General features: G+C 36.7%; 1 protein-coding gene across 1 annotated transcript in view; it reads right to left on the bottom strand.

The window, feature by feature from the left end:
* LOC134855558 (uncharacterized) overlaps positions 1 to 24374 on the bottom strand; it is a 32152-nt gene extending 7778 nt beyond the window's left edge. Inside the window, exon 1 of the mRNA XM_063872100.1 lies at positions 24365 to 24374. The gene's annotated coding sequence lies outside the window, so the exon portion shown is untranslated. The remainder of the gene's footprint in view (positions 1 to 24364) is intronic.
* Between the last annotated feature and the right edge of the window lie 1239 nt (positions 24375 to 25613).

Genomic DNA, 25613 nt, shown 5'->3' with positions numbered 1-25613 from the left:
AAGGCTCGCCAAATTTCAAAAGGACATCATTTTGAAGACCTTTTAATCATGAGCGACGATTTACAACTAAAACTGATAAGATAGCTGAGTAGTTTTGCAAAGCAATTATTTGAGTAGTTTAAGCAAACAATTTCTGCAGCTGACTTAAAAAAAGAACACCGTCTTTCTTAACAACATTTAATTTGGATCTAGAAAACAGACGTTGTGCCAAATCCAATACATTTTGTTCGATTCTACTGGAATATAACCTAGAACAGATTGTTAAGAAAGCAACTCACGAATACGGGAAAATTCTAGACCTCATAATTTGTTCAAACCCGGAATTGTGCTCACCCGTTAGAAATGAGCACGTTGAATACTCTGATCACCATCTATTGACGTTCACTTATGAAATCGCAATTCAACGGAAGGATAAAACCAGATTGACTATTTATGATTGGAACAATACAGACTGGAAACATTTAGAGACGGAAATAGATCAGAATTTAATCTTGAATCTGAACACCAGTGACCCGAACGAGATGGCGGAGAATTTTATCGAAATTTTGCAGCTGCTGAAAACTGATTATGTGCCAACTAAGACCAAAGTTGTCAAAAACCGATTTTGTAATTTTTACGATAAAGAGTTAGCAGACGTAAAACGAAAACGTAGAAAATTAGAACGCGTAATGCGTGTAAATCCTGGATTAGAAAACGAAACAGCTTTCAAGGAGTATTTAAAGAAATGTAAAGATCTGTTTAGAGAGAAGAAATTGATATATTTTTCCAGGCGCTTTGAGCTTTCAAATAGCCATTCGCTCAAGTTTCGTGAATTGAAACGCCTTGCTGGAGAAAAACAACAAAACGTTCTACCACTGATATACTCCAGTGATTATGAATTAGCTGAAAACTTCAACCAATTTTTCATTCAGAAGGTTAGAAATTTAGTGGCAAATGTGAAAAGTAATGGAATCTCGCCGCCACTCTTTGCTTTCACTGCAGTTTCTTCTTTCCAATTCCAATATGTGACTATAGATGAACTAGAAGAAGCAGTAAGAATGGTTTCAAACGCGAACTCACGAGAAGATATACTGAAAACTATAGATATGAAAAGAATCGCACACTCGTGGAAAGATTATTCCATCATTATGATAAACAATTGCATCGATCAGTCCAAATTTCCAAAGTGTCTCAAGAGAGCGGTGATAACTCCTCTCTTTAAAGACCACAAACTTGACCAAAACGTTTTAAATTCTTATAGACCAATAACGAATCTGATGTTTATCAGTAAAGTTTTTGAAAGAATTTTATATAAACAGCTCGATCAATACCTTAGCTCCTATAATCTTCTAGATGAACACCAATCTGCTTACAGGAAGCATTTTTCAACTGAAACGGCTCTGCTAAAAACTACAGATGATCTACTGACTAGTCTCGACAACAACAGACAGGTCCTTTTGATAGCCCTTGACCTTTCAGCTGCATTTGATACCATTGATCATAAAACATTGAGAAAGATCATGAAAAATCGGATTGGAATGACGAATGATGCAGTGGATCTAATTCTTTCCTATCTAGAGAATCGGACTCAAATTGTTGCTATCAATGATGTTTTATCGAATTCTCAAGAACTCGAATTTGGAGTGCCTCAAGGTTCTCTTCTGGGACCCCTCCTGTTCTCAATCTACCTGACACCATTGAACGATATTATTGGCTCAACTAAATTTTCATACCAAGTGTATGCCGATGATACTACTTTATACTGTGAAATTAAAAATGAGAGTGAAGTAGCAGAAATAGAAAGATCTCTGGTTATTATTTCGAACTGGTTTTCGTCCATGGGGCTTATGTTAAATGAATCAAAAAGCCAAGTAATTAACCTAGCCACTAGTAAGTCAAAAGGTCTAACAAACGGTTCAATACTCATTGGAAATTCAACGGTTAAGCTGATGAAATCAACAGAAAACTCTGTGAAGTCTTTAGGTTGCCTCATTGACCGATCCTTGTCATTGAAAAAACAGATCGATTCCGTGTGTGGCGCCAGTTACCACAGTCTCCGGAAACTATACAGCATACGTTTCTACCTTGATTTTGAAAATAGAAATATGTTGGCAAGAATGCTAGTCTTAAGTCGATTAGACTACTGCAATAGCTTGTACTCGAGCTTACCAAATTATCTGCTCTACAAGTTGCAAAAAGTCCAAAATAGTGCCTGCAGATTTGTTTTCGGTTTGAAGAAGTCAACGAGTATTACTCCTTATCTACATGATCTACATTGGTTGCCCATAAAATCTCGAGTGATTTTTAAAGTCTTGACAATCGTACACAAATGCATTTTCAATCCTCAAATCGTTCCGTCTTATCTGAGTAAATATTTTTCACTACAAAAAAGTTCCTCCCGTTTCAGTGAAAGGACCATGGTCATTAAGAAACCACTGGTTAACACGAACTATGGAAAAAGGACGTTTAGATTTGCTGCCGCACACCATTGGAATAGTTTACCATGTAACCTTAAACTACCAAATGAAACTGAATTTCGTAAACAGTTGAAAACGTATTTGTTTAACCAGTATTACTATGAGACTTGTTTCAGTTAAAGGTTGCTAAAATGACTGAAACTAGAAAGGTTGGAATTCAAAAGCTAAACGAAACCTTGCGTCTAAGATATGTTCATGTTGAAACCAGGTTTCTCCCCAAAAGACGGATAATATTGAGCTCTGATAAGATCAAGAGAGTGACATATGCTGTTTTGGGATCATCGCTAGTTTATGGGATTTTTCTGCCAGATTCAGTGACAGTTTCGTGCCCTGGTGGAACTCTCTCAACCCTTTGTAGCGATCAGGTTCTCAATGATATGAAAAACTTGGATGTACAAACAGTGCTCATAATGGGAGGAACAAACAACCTGTTTGACCGTTCAGGGCGCCAGTCATTGGGAGCGACTGAAGTAGCCGAGGAGATGGAGAGTGCTATTTTTAGACTCCTTGACTGCAATTTCGAAGTTGGCGTCATGTCACTTATTAGCCGGGAAGGTGAACGCTCTCTTATCAGGAGAGTGAATAAATGCTACAGAAATCTAACGGCATGGTATAAAATCCCGCTCTTTAAAACTGTAAAGTTCAGCTATCGGAGGCATGTTTGCGCAGATGGACTTCACCCCACAGCAAATGGCGTGCGCGAACTTGCTAAGGACTTTTATGACGCCTTCAGAAGCATAGAAAATCCAATGGCTGTGAAACGAAGGCAAAGAAGGCGACGACGATGAAACGCCCAGCTCATTTTAGAGCGGGTCCGATTTTTAACCATCTTCAAAGAACATTTTCTGTTTAAATCCCAGCTCATTTTAGAGTGGGTACGGCTATCGACAGAAACGAACTCATCTTTAGCAGAGCGACTGATTATTTATACGACAAAACTGGTTTTTAATTAAACTCAAACACCTTTGAATTCAAGAAATTGGTGTCGAAATAACATATGTGATGATGATGATGATGATGATGGCAGTACAAGGAGAACCTTCTGGATATTGCGTAAAAGCATTCAACTACGCAAATAATTAAAAAATAATCTATGGCACAAATCGAAGGTGTGACAATTCTGATGATTATTTGAGGTACTTGCCTTAGCATGGAATACATAATATTTGTCTTGGATGACGTCAAGAAACAAAACCACTGCCATTAAATAAGCATTCAAAAGCACTCAGCGGCCGGCGACTACGCCAACAAAACCTAATTAGCTACCATTTAAGCTGAAACCATTATGTCATCGAAAGTTTAAATCTCATAAGTTTTGAAACTCTCCCCTCGGCAAACATGAAACGTTAGGATTTTTTTCGTTCAAACAATTCAATAATAGGTGATTAAAAGTCCGACATAAAACACAGAGGCGAAGCTGCGCTTGGCAAACACTAGCGAGAACACGAAAGCAGCTCTATAAAAAGCAATCAGAAAAAAATATATAAAAAAAGCTTTGAATTAGTTCAAACTCAGATACGTCTCGGATACAAACCGACGACCTACTGAGACCTAGAGACTATGAATCTCACGCTCTAGCCACTCAAATATGTGAAATTTTCAAATAGGTGAACACTTTTAATGAACACTTTTATTTGCAAGTTAGGTTAGAAAAGTTTCGTAATAATACACTAAGCTGATCGCTATTGTAATAAGCCGAGTAATCATAGAGAAATCCTGGAGTTCGATGACCCAAATTACAACGACTTTTAATTATAGTTAAAATAGCATCAATCAGAAGAAAAACGATGGTATAGAGCACAAAAAGAAACATTTGGAAAAAATGCAAGGTAAACTCAATGCTCGAAACCTCGACCCTATATGTTGTACAGTAAAATGGCAACAGTAGAATTTCAAGTGCAAATGGGAAAATAACTGGAACATCAAAAGATGTGCTGGAACTCGCAGACAAGATCTCGAAAACTGGAGGCAACTTGAGCAAAATCAGTGAGAATAGGGGCACGCATGTGGACAATAAGAGGAGTCCAATCAATCGATTGCAATATGAAGGGGCACCTCATACCATTTATTTGCTAACAGGCAAACTTACAAGCATTCTGTTGCTAATTGAAAATCATTTGTCAAATTTAACCAGGTTTCTGATAGCTCGCTGTTTGTTCAAAAATTAACCGAAAATTTAACATATCAAATATATCAACATACTTAACATATCAAACCATTCGAGTACCGTTTGGGTGACAATCCCTTCATACTGCGGTGAACCCCTTCTTGACTTATTTGAAACAATTATCCATTAAAAACCTGAACGCCTCAGTGCAGTCACTGTTATGGCTGAATTCAATGACTACCGAACTCAAGCCACTCTTCGAACACTCGAACTGTAGTAAAAAAAAACTCATAATTTTTTCATTCAAAAATTTAAACATCCCCAAACCCTAATGATTTTGCAACACCTTAAATGCACTCTCAACCTTCAAACTTTTTGCCGAGATGATGTTCAAATTTCGTGGCATGGCAATGGACCCGTAACAAATATACCGTCTCAAACTGGTAAATTCTCGTTCATCTACCACAGCTGTTCATTCTCTATGATCTACCAAAGACATTGCATAACATGTACACAATCCATGTAACCTTCAAACTTTTTGCCGAGATGATGTTCAAATTTCGTGGCATGGCAATGGACCCGTAACAAATATACCATCTCAAACTGGTAAATTCTCGTTCATCTACCACAGCTGTTCATTCTCTATGATCTACCAAAGACATTGCATAACATGTACACAATCCATGTAACCTTCAAACTTTTTGCCGAGATGATGTTCAAATTTCGTGGCATGGCAATGGACCCGTAACAAATATACCATCTCAAACTGGTAAATTCTCGTTCATCTACCACAGCTGTTCATTCTCTATGATCTACCAAAGACATTGCATAACATGTACATTAGCCTGCGAGCTAGAGCATCTCATTGTGGCCAAAAACTTGGGAAAATTTTGAGCAAACACTGCTTCCATATTTAATGGTTTAGTGAGCAATTTTTTTTGCACTGATATTAATTTGTTGGCATTAACAATCACGCTTCGCACTGACCACTCTGATACCGTGGCCACCCTGCATCTGGTGAAATTCATGCTGAGGTGCTGTGCCTTTCAAACGTAGCGGCCTCATCCGCAGTCAAGAAAATAGTCGCTAAAAGCATCGCCTCGAATTCTCCAAAACACATTTAAGTAACATGAATATGTCAAAATCTCCAAATACCAACAGGAAGAGTTGAAAGTCGATGAAAAAAGCTTTAGCCTGCTTTTATTTACTTGCACCGGCAGGACAGCAGATATGAACCCTCAGTCCAGTTCTGTGCCAAAGATTTTCGCGTTGTCCTCCATAGTTCGGCGCTACACGATGATATCTCCACTTCCGCGTATTCTTTTGGATTTTGATGGTTTCTGGGAAAATGCCATCTTACTGATCATATACGACGTTTTTCAGAAGCAGGATGTTCTTTAGCACTTTCAAGTAAGGAGGTGGAAACAAGTTTGCCTTGCGCATTGCTTCTTTTTAGTCTACATCACCACAAATCCATTTCAAAATCTTCACATTTAGTGTCTGGACAAGATAAAAAATCGATTTCTGAAGTTCGCAGCATTATAGGCTCATAGTAGAGTTGGGTTCAAGATAACTCAATGCAGGTGATCTGTACTCCATATCTAGCGAACTTTCGATTTACTTCGTTTTATTAGGAAGACATTTAATTGCTGTTCACTCTAAATTAACATGATCCACCCATTTAGGGTTCTCATTGATGATTAGACCATCATCGTTTGGCATATTATTGCAAGAATTGTCTACCATTAATCGAGATAAGTTTTCATACTCATTTTTTCGCTTTGGGCTTTTTAATTCGGTAAATGAATATTTTTTGAGGTTGAATAGTAATGCAATCTGCACACTCCAATTATGTAAATTGTTAATGTTGCACTGAAATTTTCCAAATTTTTTTTTCCTTGCTCGGAAAATAAGCTTCAGTTCGTCTGCAAAAAAATAACGCTAGTGATGAAAAACAATGATCGCGAGGTCAATTATGTAAAAAAAAAGAACTAAGAGCGGTCCTATGAATGAACCTTCAGGGACACTAATTTGATCGCTCTTTCATTCGAGTTACTTGGGTGAACTCAAACTTGCTGCGTGCGCCGTCAAGTAGTCTTTAACGAGATTTAAAAAAAAACTGTCGTCAAAGTCCAAGTTGAAGGACTTTCCTAAGGAAAATTTCACGGTATATCGTATCCAAAGCTTCGCAAAGGTCATAAAGTATTAAAAGACAATACTGCGCTCCTATGTCTTCGTGAGTTTAAGATATCCTAAATGAAAAATGTACAATAACTGATTGCCTTGGTCAAAATCCAATCTGTTAATCAGACAATTTCTTCCAAAACCGGTTTAGCTATTGCGCGGAACAATCATTTTTCGAATATTTTCGATTTAATATTTAGGAGAGTGATTGTTCTGTAACCCAATACTTCGCTCCTATCTCCGTATTTGAAAATTGGCAAAACTATAACATGCTTTTATTTTGTTGGAAACTTTCTGAGTCTTCTGATACTAGAAAACAAAATTGGCAAGAAATGTGAGGCGCCACAGATGGCAGTTCGTCAGGTCCTCGACTTTCACTTTCATTAAGATTTTCAGCTCGTTTTCCATCTGATCTTCGGTTATTTTAACTCTGTATCACCGAACGCATTGCTTTCATGTGGTTAAAACTGTAAAGACTCATCGCTATTAATCGATATACAAATAATTATCCATTACTTCAGCTTTAGTCTCGTTGGCTTCTTTATGGTGCAATACAAAAATGTCTTCCAGTAGACTCTTAAATAACTCATGTTACTTCCAAAAATAATTCTTGTTTCATCCAACAAAGAGCTTTTTCTCGTACACTGATTCACCAGTGGACTGCATTTCGTCACAAATGGTTTCAAGTTGTGAAAAAAATTCTTTATCATTTGGGTTATTACCCTTCGTTTCTATCTTTTTACGAAGCGTTGAAAGCATGTTTAATAACTACTAAGTTGGAGGATTTATCAACGGAGGGACTCTGACGTTCCTTCGTCCTGTTTGGTGTATGTCTTTCAGCGAGACCATATATCCAGTCATGCCAAAATTGTTTGGTAGCACCGATAATGCTGAAGCAGAAAACTTAAAACTTGTTTCAGCACATTTCGGACGACATTTCTTAGTAGTTGCAATTACAACAACTCAAAAAAATGAACGTTTACGATAGAGAATTAATGTTTTAAAATTTCGTGTTTTTAACTGCAGTCATTATACTAACGTGACACGATATTTCATTTGTAGCTGGTCTATTTGGCATCGCTATGGAAAAACCAGGAAGCGTCAGCTCGCCGTTTTTAATTGCAGAAGTGAGCCAAGTTTCATTAATGAGCAGTTGACCAAGGTTATTAAGATGAACACAATTTATAAACTGCAACCGTATGTTATCGTTTGTTATATAGTAAGACTCTATGCTTTGATGCTAGTGAACTATCTTCCCCTGGACGTTAATTGTTTTTCGTTTCTTCTTTAATTCGAGTGGACCAACCGGTCCACGCACCGTGTAAACAAAATGTTCTGCTTCAGCTCCACCATTTGTCTTTGCTGTTTTAATCATTGCTTTTCTCTGGTTCTGATTGAAAAATCTTGCGATACACGTATTTTCCTGTCGAGCTTATCGTCTTAATTTCTGAGCTTCTTGCAGATTGTCAATTTTTTTGCAGATTGTCAAAGAATCGACGAGCACTGCCTTCAGCGGTTTGGGTCTTCTTTCGTTTGATAAGTGTTCTCGCGGTTTCTACCTAGCCTTATGGTCTTTAAAATTGATGATATCGTGCTGAATTTGGGTCCTTTACCGCAAAAGTCGTTGAGAAAATTGCTGTCATGGATTACGCTTGTTTCCTTGTCGTGGGAACTGCTTTCAGGTTCATTGAATAGTAATAGATTGCTTTCTATTTTCTCAATGTCAAGCATTTCATTTTCTTGTTGTTCGAGGGTTTGCTTCATTAGTGTTCTCAGATCTGGGGGGTAAACCAACTTAGTAGTTGACCATGATGTCTTAATCTCAGCTGGTATTTTGACCTGTTCTACTATTTTGTTCATTTTCAGTCAAAGGTTTGCTTGAAGATTTGTAAATCTTCTGCCAATTTCCTTTTCAATGGCTGTGTTGATCGTCTGAATTAGATCAGTTTCGTTTCCGATCTGCTTCACAACCTTGTCTAATTTCGGTGGATTGATGGTGCAGAAAATTCACTTAGTCCCCTTAGCATATAATGCTGGTATGGGCCCTATCCAGCTTGTGCACGACCGTACCTAAACGGAAGGGCCCCTTTTATAATTTACCTTTTTTACTTCACAGGCTTTGCATAGTCATCTTAATCCAGATATCTTGTTGATTGATGTCAAAAAACATTAGCTAATCCTGAACAGCATCCTGAATGGTACCATATTCCACTACGAAACCACGAAAGGATTCCGTCTTTACATTCTGCGGTACTTTGTTGAGTGAAGTCTTGTTTTCCCTGCCATAGCAAGGTGAAGCCGCTCACAATTTGGCTCCTTCTAGCCAATAAAAGTTTTGGGAAGTCAGCAATATAAGAATTGCTACCAATAGGATAAGACAAAGAAATATTGATAGTAAAATATAAATTCAGTTACAGTGTTTGTTTCAGTTTCCTCTCAAGAAAGAAGACGCTCACAATCCCCCCCCCTTACAAGAAACTTGTTGTCGCATATGTAATAACCGATCTTTAATGTTTTGAAACTTTTTAAATAGTTTCATATAATTGAATGCTAAATGATGAGTGACAAAGACTGGTAACAACCCACATTACTCAAATGTATTCAATGCTCTACTGGATCACAAGATCATGTGATAACATGTGCTCTCTGTCCTGCTGTGATACATTGTGTCTGTCTGGGTGTGGATATTTCATCGGCTGCATGCGGGAAACTAACTTGGACCTGCGACAGCTGTGGCGCATTACCGAAGCTAAGTGGCCTGTTTTCTTTACTGAAATCATTGGATAATAAACTTAGTGGTGTTAATTATTTCGCTCAACGATTGGATAAATTGGAAAATGAAATTGGATATTTGAAGCCTAAAAGCTTTGCAGCTAGTATTTTTTCGGCAAGGCGGAACTCTGGGACAACATCATATCAACCTGCAAAATTACGGAGAGATTCAGTATTTGATGAAACTAGCATAAATCATGCTAACTCAGAATTGAACAAAAATAATGCTGATACCAATCTGAACAAACGAAAATTCAGTGCTACTGAATCTGGTCAGAGGAAGAAAACTCATATTACTGGAGCCAACCAGAATGGCGCTTTTCAAGGCGTGAGTAAGCCTCCCCCTAGACGCCACATTTACCTGGGCCGAGTATCAAAAGAATATGGTCCCACAGAAGTCAAACAGCATTGCGAAAATAGTGGAGCAGAGGTATTACACATGCGGGAAATAACTAAAGAAGATCATACTCTGAGGAGCTTTCACGTTATTTTTGCTGGTGAAAAATCGGAATTAATTGACTCGCCGGATTTTTGCCCACAGAACACCATTGTTAACAGATTTTTCTTGAATGAAGAGGCAAAAAGTTGATTGAAGTCATTGAAAAAGCCCTCTGACTGACAAACAAAGATGGAAATCGGATTTCTCAACATACGATCTAATAGACGGAAAGTTACAGCTCTTTCTCATATCATTCTTTCTAATAATCTACATATATTTGGCATCGTTGAAACCTGGATTACATCAAATGAAAGTTATCTCATTAGGCAAATATGCCCAACCGGCTTCATGTATTTTAATTGTCCGCGTGAAAATAGAAGTGGTGGCGGACTGGCTTTAATCGCCCACCAGTCTTTGTGTATATCTTTAGTTCGCCATATTTGCTTCGATTATTTAGAAGCAGCCTTATTCACTTTTAATAACTTAGGTTCTAATGGACTCTTAATGCTAGTCTATCGGCCTCCTTCGGCGAACTTCAACAATTTTATCACTGAATTATGTAATTTGTTTTCTGAATTGCTACCGAACTGCCATTCTTTTATTTGCTTTGGTGATTTTAACGTTCACTTTAATAAAAGGGACAATAAATTTTTCCTACTTGAAGACTTATTGAAAGAATATGGTTTGTACCAATCTGTACATGAACCAACGCACAATAAAGGCAACCTTCTCGACTTGGTTTTATCATTCGAGAATAACAAGCCACAGGACGTTTCAATTTATCCTTTTGATAAGTCAGACCATCACTTTATTAAATTTACGGTGCAGATTCTTTTCATACAAACTAAGATGAAATTACTTACATATCGCAGTTGGAAAAATGTAAATTTAACGGAATTTGGCGACACTCTAGAATCGTCCTTGGATTTAAATGTTGGTCTTGGCATTTGTCAGAATAATTCAAATTTGCTAACTGTTTTTAATCAAACTGTGGAAACGATTACGGACTTCATGGCGCCTATCAAAAAGCGCAATAAACTCATTCGGGAGTGTGATTTCTTCGATTCTGAACTTATTTTTATGAAACGTAAACGACGAAAGTTAGAAAGAAAGTATAGAAAGAAGAAAATAGTTTTTGATGATTTTAAAAGAGTTTGATAGGGAAATGGGAAACTGCTTTGCGGCTAAGAAACGCGAATTTTTTCGGAAGAAAATTGAGGTTATTCAAACCGATTCTAAGAAATTTAGAGCCCTTGATAAACTTATAGAAAATAAAACCGAAGCAGTACTTCCTTTTCATAAATGCAAAGTTACTTTGGCTAATAACTTTCATGATTATTTTGCTGGTAAAGTATCGAAATTGTGTACTGAAACTCTCAGTATGGATATGTTAGAAAATTCGTTTAAGGCTACACCTGTAGTTTTAATGGAAAGTTTCAGCTATATTAAACTTGAAGATTTGCATCAGGCTGTGCTATCAATGTCAAATGCAACTGCTCCTCATGATTTAATTCGAACAGTTATATTTAAAAAGTTATGGAGCTACTGGGGACCGCAAATCCTGAAAATTTTAAACCTTTACATTGAAATGGGTAAGTTCCCCGATGAACTTAAAGAAGCAGTGATAATTCCAACTCTGAAGAAAGAAAATCTCGATCCGGAACAGCTTTCATCGTACAGACCAATTTCAAATCTTGTGTTACTTTCGAAGTTATTTGAAAAACTTATACACAGTCAGCTTGTTGAACATGTTATGGTTTCGGGTCTCCTGGATAATAATCAATCTGCATACAGATTTGGAGCTTCGACAGAAACGGCATTGTTGAAAACATCTAATGATATATGTAAATTTTTGGATATGAATAATTACCTGATATTGATTGGCCTTGACTTATCTAGTGCGTTTGATACCCTTAGACATGATTATTTGATTGGAATCCTGAAAAATTTTATTGGTCTTTCTGATAACATATTGAAATGGTTTAGATCGTATCTCAGTAACCGTCGCCAAAAAGTTTCCATTGATTCACATTACTCTGACGAAGTTAATATTAAACACGGTGTTCCCCAAGGGTCGATCTTGGGACGCCTTTTATTTTGCATCTATGTTTTACCTCTTCGTGATGTGTTTCTTAAACTTAACGTATCTTATCAATCTTATGCAGATGATACCTTATTCTATGTTGCTGCAAACTTCAAAGAAAACGATTTTATCAGTGTCAAGGAGAAAGTTCACTCTATTATAATTAACGTGCTTGATTGTTACAAAAAACTTGGTTTAGTGGTAAACCCCGACAAAACTGAAATTATTTCACTCGCAAAACCGAACCATAAACTGGACCTCACATCGTTTTTTGTTGGCTCATATGAAGTTAGGGTGTTGAATGAATTGAAATCATTAGGTGTACTTATTGATAAAAACTGGAATGCGGTTCCCCATATAAACAAAGTAACGCAGACATGTTACTTCGTCCTGCGGAAATTATACAGCGTTGGCAACTATTTGGATATTAATAACCGTGTTATTCTTGTGAAAAATCTTATTTTATCGCGACTGGATTACTGTAATTCGCAGTTTTTGGGTTTACCGGACAAATTGATTAAAAAATTACAACGAATACAAGATGCCGCTGCCAGATTTGTGTTTCAGGCACATCGGCAGACGTCGGCAACGATCCTTCTACATGAACTGCATTGGCTGCCGGTTTGTCAGCGTATTAAGTTTAAGACTCTAGTTCTTCTCCACAAAGTACTTCATGATGACAGAATGGCCCAATATTTTGATGACATAGCAATATCGATAAAGCAACGATTTTCGATCAACAGAAGGAATGCCACCATACGTTTATCCATGGCGCGTTCAAAATATGGAAAGAGATGTTTTACGTTTGCAGGACCGAAGTTATGGAACAGTCTGACGCAGGAGCTTAAATCAGAATCGGATGAATTGCTATTCAGGAAAAAGTTGAAAACCCACCTGTTTCGACAATATTTCTACTAAGAACAAAACACCTTTGAGTCTAGAAAGGGTGTCAAAATAAACCCATGAATGAATGAATGATGAATTTACATAATGCTGGTATGGCCTATCCAGCTAGTGCGCTAAGGCAATGCAACGAGAGAGCCTTTATTCTAATTTACTCTATGTACCCGTCAGGACAAGAAAAATACAATCCTGTTTACTGTCCTTTACCACTTCAGCAAGGTGGATATGTAACCAGATAAAATGTTTGACATTAGAGGCTATTAGAAACACAACCAATTTAAATTTCTAGCGATCAGTCGGTTCATTTTAATGTCTTATTTTTAATTTCGCTTTTAATCGCCAACATGTTTGACCTCGAAACTTTCCGAAATTTGAACGACGAATTGAAATACGAGCTGTATAAAGACTTGATCGAAAATGTTACTGATTTTAAACGAATTATCGAAAACTTAACTGTATCAACGAAAGATGAAGAAAAAGGAAACAAATTTACTGATCTAGAAAATTTTAAAAACACGGGCAATTCGAAAATTGCAGAAAACAAATTTGAAAATGAATGAAGCAAGAATGAAACTCGGAGCAGAAATCAGAACAAACGAAGCAAAAATAACCAAGAAAGCAAGAATAACCAAGAAATCAAAATACAAGCAACCAATATTCAAGAAGAAAAATTCGAGCAACAACGAAAACATTTATTTTTACCACGAGAAGGAGAATATTCTGGCCTATTACTGGGAGACTCAATTGTTAACAGAATCAATGGGGAACAAATATCGGAAAATGTGTTGGCGAGAGGATTTGGTGGGCACACAATTTCTGCATTGCTGGAACGCGTGAGAAATAGTAAATCGCGACATTTTAAACATGTAACTACGCTAATTGGAATAAATGACTGCCTCTCAAATGATTTCGACGCGAAGGAAGCCGTGAGTAGCTCAGAAAAACTAATTTATCTCGTAAATCATAAATTCTCCCCAGAAACAATTTCTCTATGTACTGTAACTCGGGGGCGCTTTTAGAAAAGATTTTAATCCAAATGTACAGAAGGTAAACAAGCAAATTCTTAATTTAGTACGGAATGTAAAGGTTTTGGGCGAAGTAAAATTGGATATTTTAAACAAACAAAAATTTTAGTCAAAATACCGATGCGCTTAACTCGGATGGTTTGCATCCTTCTGATGGGGGTGTTGAAATTTTGGTGCAAAGTTTTAGAGATTCTTTTAGAGGTTCTGATATTAATGCAAACACATGTGAGATTACAACCCGCCCCAGAATGAAGCAAACCCAACAATCATCAAATTTAGATCCAAAAACGGCAGAAATGATACAATTTTTTCCAAAACGGTGCAAAATTCTTTAGGAAATACTAGTTTCGCATTTTTCCTTGGTGCAAACTTTGGCGATTATTTAATTTATTATGCTGAATATTAATTTCTGGTTGTTTTGTGCAAATTTTCTAATTTCCAAGGCTCAGATGGAAAATATAGAAAAAACCATTGTTTACTGGGGCTATCTAAGCTGCCATCAAAAGATATTAACATCGAAATGTGGGATAAATGAGCGGAGAGATACCACACTGACTCATCTTTTCCTTTTTGCGTTGTTACTAACCCAAAGTGGGGATGTTGAAAAAAACCCTGGTCCTATTGAAACAGTCTACGGCATCTGCTCAAAAAATTGTGCAAATCTTAAATTTGTTCATTTGAATTTTCAAAGTATTATTAGAAAACGGATGCAATTGAAAAAATTTCATGATGATATGGGCGAAAATAAAATTATAGGAATTTCCGAAACGTGGCTTAAAAAAGAAGATAATGACAATTTATGGAATCTCCACCCTAGAACGCATGCAATGTTCAGATATGATAGGCAATCAGCGGTAAAAAAGAAAGGCGGTGGCGTTTTGTTATATATACCAGCCAAATTGGCTCCGAAATTGAGGCCTGATTTAAATTTTATTTGATAAAGAAAAATATGAGTCAGTGTGGGTTGAGTGCTAATCTACATTTAACATTTCCAGTAAAGAAAAAATGTTAGTTAATTTGTGTTATAATCCAAGCAGATCAAACTTTATTGATTTTTTGGAACAATTAACGCTTAACATAGATAAAGCATTTTCAGTTTCTAATAAAATTACGCTTCTGGGTGATTATAACATAAATTATCTGGATAGCAAAGAAAAAGAAAATTTAGATTCTATAATTATTCCATATGGAACGAAGGTTTTTTGTCCAAACGATGAGACCAGAATTAGTTCCTCAAATAAAACTCATATCGACTACATTATCAGTGACTATGAAACAAACGGCATTGAATTTTGTTTTGATACACCTTATAAAACCGACCATTTTGCTTCATTTATTTTGACGGATATAAAATGCGGCATAAATTTACCGAGGATAATTTCGACTTTCAATAAAAATTATCAGAAAAATGAATTTTGCAATACACTCTCCGCTCTTCCTTAGCATCTCTTATATCAATGTACAGACGCACAAAACATGTTCTCGACGATGATTTATTTAATTTCTAAAGCTCTTCAGCAACATGCTCCTATCGAAAAAAAATTTGTTCGTAATTTTAAACCAAAAAATGTGTTGAAAACGGAATGGTTCGATTCAGAATGTCAGCAATTGTTGATTAAGAAACAGAATTCACTCAGATCATATCGCAGTCAAAGCACAAGCGATAATTGGTCAAAGTACCAGTTTTTACGTAATCAAATGAGCCAATTGATTAGAAGTAAACAACTCGATCATTCAAAAAATTGTTTTTCACTTCTCAGCACTATCCAACAAAAATGGAAATAAATTAACCAAGTTAGAGGTACATGTTCTGGCAACAATCGAATTACAGTTCTACGAAATTCCTTTAGTGAAATGATAACCCAAGACAAAAAAATTGCCAATCATTTAAATTATATTTTTTCAAACTTAGGCGAATTTTTCGGCGCTAAAAAGCCTCCGAATTACAACAAATCTGCCTCTGAATCTGCGCCTTTCCATTTTCAACACATTACAGTGAAGCAATGCTTTGATATAGTTCGAAAAATCAATGTCAGAAAACCTCTCGGACCTTGTACCGTACCTGCTTGGGCAATCATTGACGGTCAATCAGTTATAGTTCCACATTTAACTTTTGTCATAAATACTTGCTTAGATGAGAACATTTTCCCGATCGAACTGAAAAAAGCACACGTAACCCCTTTGTTTAAAAAAGATGACCCAATGGATGCAAAAAAATTATCGGCCAATATCAATAACTTGTGCTTTTTCTAAAATTTTTGAAAAAAGTTTGCATGCCCAAATAACAGAACATCTTGACAAATTTCAAATAATGACACCATTTCAATTCGGATTTCGCAAAAACATTTCAACACAAGATGCTCTTGTTTATGTGACAGAAAGTATTCGAAATCAAATAGAATCAAAAAAAATCGTACATGCAGCTTTATTAGATCTGTCCAAGGCTTTTGATTCTATTTCGCATGAAGTTTTATTTGAAAAAATGCTTTCTCTCGGTTTTTCAAATGGAGCAAATGCTTTAATTGCTAGCTTCCTAAACAAACGTATTCAAAGAGTAAACGTCAATGGAATCTTTTCAGACTGGATTGAAATCAAACGAGGTGTCCCACAAGGAACGGTACTTGGTCCGTTGTTGTTCAATTTATATGTTAATGACATACAAGAGCGATTATATGAAGGTTGTACTTTAGTTCAATATGCTGACGACTGTATGGTTTTTTCCTCTTCGATAATTTCTCAGGATGCTTTGAATCGATTGCAAAAAACACTCAATAATCTAACGGAATTTCTTGCAGAGAACCAATTGAATCTGAATGCATCTAAATCGGAATTTATAACATTTTGTCAAAAAAAATGATAGCAAAAATGTAGATACTGATACAATAGTAATTAATGGGCATTATGTAGCCAAAAAATCAGAATGCAAATATTTAGGCCTTATTTTTGATTCAAGTTTATCTTTTCATGCTCAAATCAAAACAATTCTCCAAAAAATGGCACAAGGAATTAAAACTATAGATACAATTGGACAACAACTGCCGACATTATCATTAGTTGCCTTGCTTCATTGTCTTGTTTTATCACATTTAGATTTTTCAGCAATATTTTTAATACAAATTAATGCTACTTTGATGCTATCTCTAGAGAAACAGTTGAACTGGGCGTTAAAAAGAACATTTTTCAGATCGAAATTTAAATCTTCTTCCCTTCTTCGCATTAGCAAATCGTTTATTGGAATCGAGAAAAGAATTGAGTTAAAGTGTATAACATACTTATACCAATATCTTACAAACAAAAAGAAGGCTTTTCAAAATACATTGAGACTACCGACTGCCAATTATAGGCTCAATAAAAGAACGAAACAAATTATTTTTGACAAACATTGTTCAACCGCTTCTCTACAAAAATCATTTTTTCATTTGACTTCTAAAAAATGGAATTCACTGCCCATAATTTTGCGCAATTTAGAAAAATCGAGAACAGGATTCAAGAAAAAATTGAAAGAATTTTACGTGAGTGAATTGAGAAACAATCCAATACGTACAAATACAAATAGGTGGCGTGATTTCCGTTATTGCTAGTTCTATATGTTTTAATTTAGTTTAATTTTTCACACATTGTTTGAAAGAGAATCTGTATATCCTCTGTATATACGCTGTATGTTTGGACTATCTGTAAAATTGTTTGTAAAGTTTTAATACCAGCTCGTTCTTAATTCTTGAAACTGATGTTTTTTTAGTATCCGTAACTTCATATATTTTAATCAACCAATTTCTGAACTGTAACCGAACTTGTTTTGTTTTGTTTATTGCTTGTTTTCTGATGTTGTGTTTTTGTTTGATGTAACCAATGAACTTTAACCAACTTTATTATTTACACTTTGCTATACTGATGCCTCGGCTTTTATTGTATAGTAATTCAGCTGTTCTTTCTTCTTCTTCTTCAGAAAAGAGAAGCAGACCATGAACACGCACAAAGGATTTACGAGATAGATAGTTAACATTGAATAATAGTTCCCTAACATTTTTCGTTTTTCATTGAAGTTAAATTAAGATTAAACTACACATTGGTTTAAAATCAAAACATTATAAAATGTTTCATATATCATGAAATGATGTTTTATCGCCACTTAAATTGGTATGTTTAAAGTATTCTGACTAGGCACTTAGCTGCTAAAACTTCCAAGAATTAACTTTTACAATCCGGTTCTTACAGCCTCAATAAACTGTTTTGGGCTTTTCTTCCTTTGTTATTTTTATGTTGTCATCAAACTGAATTTTTCTAGATGTCTGATGTCTTCGGACAAAAACTTTTAATTGAGGCAATATTGATACAAGTTTTTTGCCAACTAACTGTTTTATTACTACCTTTGTAATGTTTTATCTAACCTTAACTATAAAAAGAGAATCTTGTTTTTGCATTTGCTCCTTGAGTAGTATTCGGTCATCTGTTTCACTGCGTCCTGGAGTCACAGTGAAAGACAATGGTAGCCACTTTTCTCCATCAAGATTAAAAAATTTCAGCGTTCGAGCTAGTTGACTTTTTCTGCAGATTACATCACTACCTTTATAATAATTGATGAGGACTCTTTCTCCCGTTGAAAATATAGCCAGCTTAGAATAAGGTAAGCCATTTCGCTCGCCCAAATAAAGACTACATTTGAATCGTGTTGCTTTACTTGACCCAATCCAATCAGCTGATGCTGTCAATTGCTGATATAATTCACAATAGATCGAACTATTATCGTCTGCGTTAGTAACAACAAGCAAGCACTTTTCCATCAATAAATCGGCTTGCAAAAAACCATGAATCTCTGAAAGATTTCAAACGTATTTTAGCTTGAACCGGGGTACAATTGAGATAGTTGGGACCCAGGAAAAAGCAAGAAAGAAATATGGGTCTTGCACACTTTGTGAAAACTTAAAAAAACAAGGATAACCGGTTACTGTGCAAGTAGCACAGAATGCTCCGCTCCTACCAGTCTTAAAAAAAAATTTTTTGGGAAAGGTTTTGAATTAACCATCGGTATAAAGTATGGAGAAATACTGAAAGTGTACAATTTATGCTGGAATGATATTCGATGAGGTATGTTTATTGATTGTGGCACAAAATGTTTATGTCGGTGTCTCGGGTACTACAGGACGTGTATTGCTGTTTCTTCCGGTGTCCTCTCAAGGCTATCAAGGCAGTTTTCAGGATGGTGAAGGAGAGCTTCTTCCGGATATAGTTCATAGTGTCCGCATACGTACAGTTCAGCTTCTCACTCATTTTTTCCGCCAGTATAGCATGATATCTCTCTGCCTCCTCGAAACAAATTATTTTTGACAAACATTGTTCAACCGCTTCTCTACAAAAATCATTTTTTCATTTGACTTCTAAAAAATGGAATTCACTGCCCATAATTTTGCGCAATTTAGCGAACGAAACAAATTATTTTTGACAAACATTGTTCAACCGCTTCTCTACAAAAATCATTTTTTCATTTGACTTCTAAAAAATGGAATTCACTGCCCATAATTTTGCGCAATTTAGAAAAATCGAGAACAGGATTCAAGAAAAAATTGAAAGAATTTTACGTGAGTGAATTGAGAAACAATCCAATACGTACAAATACAAATAGGTGGCGTGATTTCCGTTTTTGCTAGTTCTATATGTTTTAATTTAGTTTAATTTTTCACACATTGTTTGAAAGAGAATCTGTATATCCTCTGTATATACGCTGTATGTTTGGACTATCTGTAAAATTGTTTGTAAAGTTTTAATACCAGCTCGTTCTTAATTCTTGAAACTGATGTTTTTTTAGTATCCGTAACTTCATATATTTTAATCAACCAATTTCTGAACTGTAACCGAACTTGTTTTGTTTTGTTTATTGCTTGTTTTCTGATGTTGTGTTTTTGTTTGATGTAACCAATGAACTTTAACCAACTTTATTATTTACACTTTGCTATACTGATGCCTCGGCTTTTATTGTATAGTAATTCAGGTGTTCTTTCTTCTTCTTCTTCAGAAAAGAGAAGCAGACCATGAACACGCACAAAGGATTTACGAGATAGATAGTTAACATTGAATAATAGTTCCCTAACATTTTTCGTTTTTCATTGAAGTTAAATTAAGATTAAACTACACATTGGTTTAAAATCAAAACATTATAAAATGTTTCATATTTCATGAAATGATGTTTTATCGCCACTTAAATTGGTATGTTTAAAGTATTCTGACTAGGCACTTAGCTGCTAAAACTTCCAAGAATTAACTTTTACAATCCGGTTCTTACAGCCTCAATAAACTGTTTTGGGCTTTTCTTCCTTTGTTATTTTTATGTTGTCATCAAACTGAATTTTTCTAGATGTCTGATGTCTTCGGACAAAAACTTTTAATTGAGGCAATATTGATACAAGTTTTTTGCCAACTAACTGTTTTATTACTACCTTTGTAATGTTTTATCTAACCTTAACTATAAAAAGAGAATCTTGTTTTTGCATTTGCTCCTTGAGTAGTATTCGGTCATCTGTTTCACTGCGTCCTGGAGTCACAGTGAAAGACAATGGTAGCCACTTTTCTCCATCAAGATTAAAAAATTTCAGCGTTCGAGCTAGTTGACTTTTTCTGCAGATTACATCACTACCTTTATAATAATTGATGAGGACTCTTTCTCCCGTTGAAAATATAGCCAGCTTAGAATAAGGTAAGCCATTTCGCTCGCCCAAATAAAGACTACATTTGAATCGTGTTGCTTTACTTGACCCAATCCAATCAGCTGATGCTGTCAATTGCTGATATAATTCACAATAGATCGAACTATTATCGTCTGCGTTAGTAACAACAAGCAAGCACTTTTCCATCAATAAATCGGCTTGCAAAAAACCATGAATCTCTGAAAGATTTCAAACGTATTTTAGCTTGAACCGGGGTACAATTGAGATAGTTGGGACCCAGGAAAAAGCAAGAAAGAAATATGGGTCTTGCACACTTTGTGAAAACTTAAAAAAACAAGGATAACCGGTTACTGTGCAAGTAGCACAGAATGCTCCGCTCCGACCAGTCTTAAAAAAAAAATTTTTGGGAAAGGTTTTGAATTAACCATCGGTATAAAGTATGGAGAAATACTGAAAGTGTACAATTTATGCTGGAATGATATTCGATGAGGTATGTTTATTGATTGTGGCACAAAATGTTTATGTCGGTGTCTCGGGTACTACAGGACGTGTATTGCTGTTTCTTCCGGTGTCCTCTCAAGGCTATCAAGGCAGTTTTCAGGATGGTGAAGGAGAGCTTCTTCCGGATATAGTTCATAGTGTCCGCATACGTACAGTTCAGCTTCTCACTCATTTTTTCCGCCAGTATAGCATGATATCTCTCTGCCTCCTCGAAACAAATTATTTTTGACAAACATTGTTCAACCGCTTCTCTACAAAAATCATTTTTTCATTTGACTTCTAAAAAATGGAATTCACTGCCCATAATTTTGCGCAATTTAGCGAACGAAACAAATTATTTTTGACAAACATTGTTCAACCGCTTCTCTACAAAAATCATTTTTTCATTTGACTTCTAAAAAATGGAATTCACTGCCCATAATTTTGCGCAATTTAGAAAAAATCGAGAACAGGATTCAAGAAAAAATTGAAAGAATTTTACGTGAGTGAATTGAGAAACAATCCAATACGTACAAATACAAATAGGTGGCGTGATTTCCGTTTTTGCTAGTTCTATATGTTTTAATTTAGTTTAATTTTTCACACATTGTTTGAAAGAGAATCTGTATATCCTCTGTATATACGCTGTATGTTTGGACTATCTGTAAAATTGTTTGTAAAGTTTTAATACCAGCTCGTTCTTAATTCTTGAAACTGATGTTTTTTTAGTATCCGTAACTTCATATATTTTAATCAACCAATTTCTGAACTGTAACCGAACTTGTTTTGTTTTGTTTATTGCTTCAGTTTTCGGTTCCTATTACAATTTCGAGGGCTTGTTTTGCATGTTTCCGGTTCGATCCTGAAATTTCTGCTCGTCCAGTCCTATTCGTGTAGTCAATAAGATCTTGTTTAGCAATAATTGCGTTTTTCATTTTTTTTGTCAGCTTGACAGAGTTTTCATAGAAAAGAGACGCACATTCTGTTGGATTTATCAGACCTAAACCACCAGCTGAGCATGGCAATGCTATGATGTCCCGTTCTAGATCACTGAGAGTTCTGTCGACTAAAAGAGAAACAACGTTCCTGAGTTTGGCTTCAAGTGGCTGCATGTGCAGTTCACAACCAGGAATAGTCCTCATTATAAAATTCCACCGACTCTGGATCACCTTGACGAGAGCAATATAGGCAAGATGGGGCTCCGTTTTGGCCGCTGCTTCCAGCGAAGACAACTCATTCGACGATTCTTTAACTTTGTCTCGTAGATAGTCGTTTGTGATGTTCTGGCTGCCAATTGCCGCTCCCAAGTATGGACGTCCTTCGCTTGCGATGTTGATATTCGTGTTCTCAAAGACCTAGTTGGCTTGCTCGCGGAGACCCTCGCTTTTTATTACTAACCAACATTTCGACGGTTTCGGAAAATACCCAAGCTTGGGGCCAATACTGGTAAAAAGATCAAACCACTCACGGAGTTGAACTAAATTCCCAAGGCCTCCGGCGTCGTCAGCGAACCACTCTTGATGACACCCAATTTTGTTTAGACTGACAAGAAATTTTTTCAAGCTCAGCGCATAAAATGCCATCGCTATTATCTCCTTGAGTGGTGCCTTCCTGTGATAAAATTTCTACTCCTTCGCCTAGAATGAGTCTGGCTGGCAACCGATAAATATTGATAAGATAAGTGCTGATTTTTGGGCATATATGCCTTATGTTAAGAAGGGCGGTTTGACGATTAAAAGCATTCTCAGCATCAATCAATAGATTGGCTTCTGTGGACTCCATCTGGAAAATTTCCCTGGCTGCATGAATTGCTGCTTCAACGCCACCTTCTTCACCTGCGCAGGTTTGCTGTGATCCTGCTGCATGGCAAATATCGGCACCAAAAATTTGATCTATTGCTTTCCGGAGGACTCTTCTAATTATCTCTCCAATGCCTATTGGCCTTATGCCGCCTTTACCATCATTTTTATTCAGTGTAATTGCTCTGCATGCTATATATGATTCTAGTGACTTTGGGTCAACAAACTCGGTGCATATTCTCCTTCTTAGAGCGGCTAAGGACTCATATAGACTTTCTGAGGCTCTATTGTGCTTCTTGGAACAGAAGAGTTTCTTCATATTGTTCGCATCTAAACCTGATGGACCTGAGGATCCATGAGTCCGAAGAGTCGCTAATAGATCCTCTTCGCACCTAGAATCTCAAAGATCACGGGATGGACTTCGGGAGGAATACCTTGTAGCAATTCTTCCCGGTTTACATCTTGACCAATCGGATTTAACAAGGCCATCTTTACTCTCACGTGCTCTGTGGGAGGTAGCACTCCAGTAGCATCCTTTTGTGATAAGATTTTCATGGCAGCGCTCAGTCTCCCTTGGAGAACCAAATTGCAGAAATTTTTCATTTTATTGTCACTCTTTCTAAAGGTTTTTCATAACTCGCCTTGTATAGTGCGGCACTCTTTGTACAACAAATCAAGGTCACCGTCTCTCCACCATGCTAAACGCTTCTCTAGATACTTCAAATGATCTTTCGCTTTAGAATCTTTGGAAGGTTTCTGCAAGACGAAAGCTATCAGCAAATGGAAAGCTTTTATTGAAAAACCTTGCATCGAATTTTTTTCATTGAGCATGTCAAGCAGTTTTGTGAGTTCCTCAATGAGAACTTTGACGGCATTTCCATGTGGAATATCGAAGGCATTTCTCTTCCAGTGTATGGCAAAATCGTAGTACTCGTTGACCTTGCTCGCAAAAGTATTTTGTTGATATTTACCCCATTGACCTTCAATCGCTGCACTGTTTTCTACAAATGAAGGGAGATCCTCACATGTGTCTGCTGCCAGGTTCTGAGTTGGTGGTGCAATCGTCGCGAAATGGTCATGTTGGTCATCCATATTTGGTGGCTCGTCGGATATCTGCATCTCCGCCATCGCCTGTGAGAGGCCCGATCTTCCGCTTTCGCCGCCACTCGGATTGACGAGTAATTGACAGCGGGAGTCCACAATATCTTCTCCACATCGTTCCACATCTGGCTGATTCCCTGTCGCATCATGTCCTTCACTCGTTGTTGCATCCACTGAGTTGTCGCATCCACAGTGCCATTTACTGTTAGACCATTTCTTGATTTCTTTTATAGTCAATTTTGCCTATCAGTCTCGAGCATGATCCACACCTCCAAATTTTTGGCACTGCTGGAGCAGTCCGGTTCCGATATTGATCGTGTCAGTGTCTTGGTTCTGCATCCATCATATCGGAAACTATTTAATAAGCTTATCACAACAATTAGGCAACAAATTATTTTTCCAATTTGTGTCGTTTTTTCGGCTTGGGGTGATAAAAAAATTGAGCGAAAGTAGAGCTTAGGAATTTTCGTCAACCATGTAAAATATGCAAAGTGGAAAACAATTTTTGAAGACAAATAACAAGGAAAACAAAAAAATTTAAAAAAAATTTAAATAATTTTTCAAAATTTTTTCCCAAAAATTTTTAATGTTCTTGATTCCTAAGATGAAGCTAAAATTCCAAAAACTACCAACTTCGTAATGATGAAACTAAATTTTCAAGGCTCAAATTATGCATTAATAAGCTAAAGTAAGCCTGCTCACTCGCTCAAAATTCGACGAAAAATCAAACTGGTTTTTCTCAACGTCGTTCGAATGTCATTCGAATCACGACTAAAAGAGCTTTAATATGATATATCACTGAACCCAGACAGATGATTATTTACGGTAGATGCTTCTTGCTGAGTTTGTCAGCATTCTGTTGTTTGTCGCGCATCATGTGCTCGATTATCATGTGGTAGCCATCTAATCTGACGATCCACCGACCAATATCGCTTTGGTCCATCGAGTACGTCTTCAACCAGGATAACATTTTGTCCACGCGTAACTTAAAGGGAGCACTCCCTAAGTATGCGCGGTACTTCTCCTCGAATGTGACCACCGCAAACATTTCTGCCTTTGGTGCACCATACTTCATTTCAGTGTCACTCAATACTTTACTGCCATATGCAATGAGACGGAGAAATGTTCTCTCATTCCATTCCTCCTCCTGATGCAGTATTCCTGAGTAGCCACTACTGATGCATCTGTGTCAAGAACATACATGCCCTTCTCTGTAGGCATGCCCAGCACTGGCGCTTCGCACAGTTCCCGCTTCATGTTCTCGAACGCAGCTTGAGCTTTTTCGTTCCATTCGAACTTCTTTCCTTTGTTGTGCATCAGTTTCGGCATGGGTACACCTTGCCTGCGTATCCTTTTATGAACGCACGGTAATAGTTGGCAAACCCTAGGAAGCTCATGAGTTGTGTGTCCGTTCTGAGAGCCTTCCATGTCAACACAGCCTCCACTGCTTCCGGGTCCGGCCTTACGCCATGCGTGCCCACCATTCTTCCCAGATACTTGATTGAATCCCTAAGGATTTCACATTTCGATGGTTTGCATTTCAAGCCTGCTCTTTTCATGCAACCAAAGATCTCATCGAGCTGATCAATGTGGTCTTCCAAGGTG

This window comes from Symsagittifera roscoffensis, chromosome 10, assembly GCF_963678635.1.
Source record: "Symsagittifera roscoffensis chromosome 10, txSymRosc1.1, whole genome shotgun sequence".
Classification (NCBI taxonomy): domain Eukaryota; kingdom Metazoa; phylum Xenacoelomorpha; order Acoela; family Convolutidae; genus Symsagittifera; species Symsagittifera roscoffensis.
The sequence above is the reverse complement of the archived record's forward strand: the minus strand, read 5'-3'. Positions and strand labels throughout refer to the sequence as shown.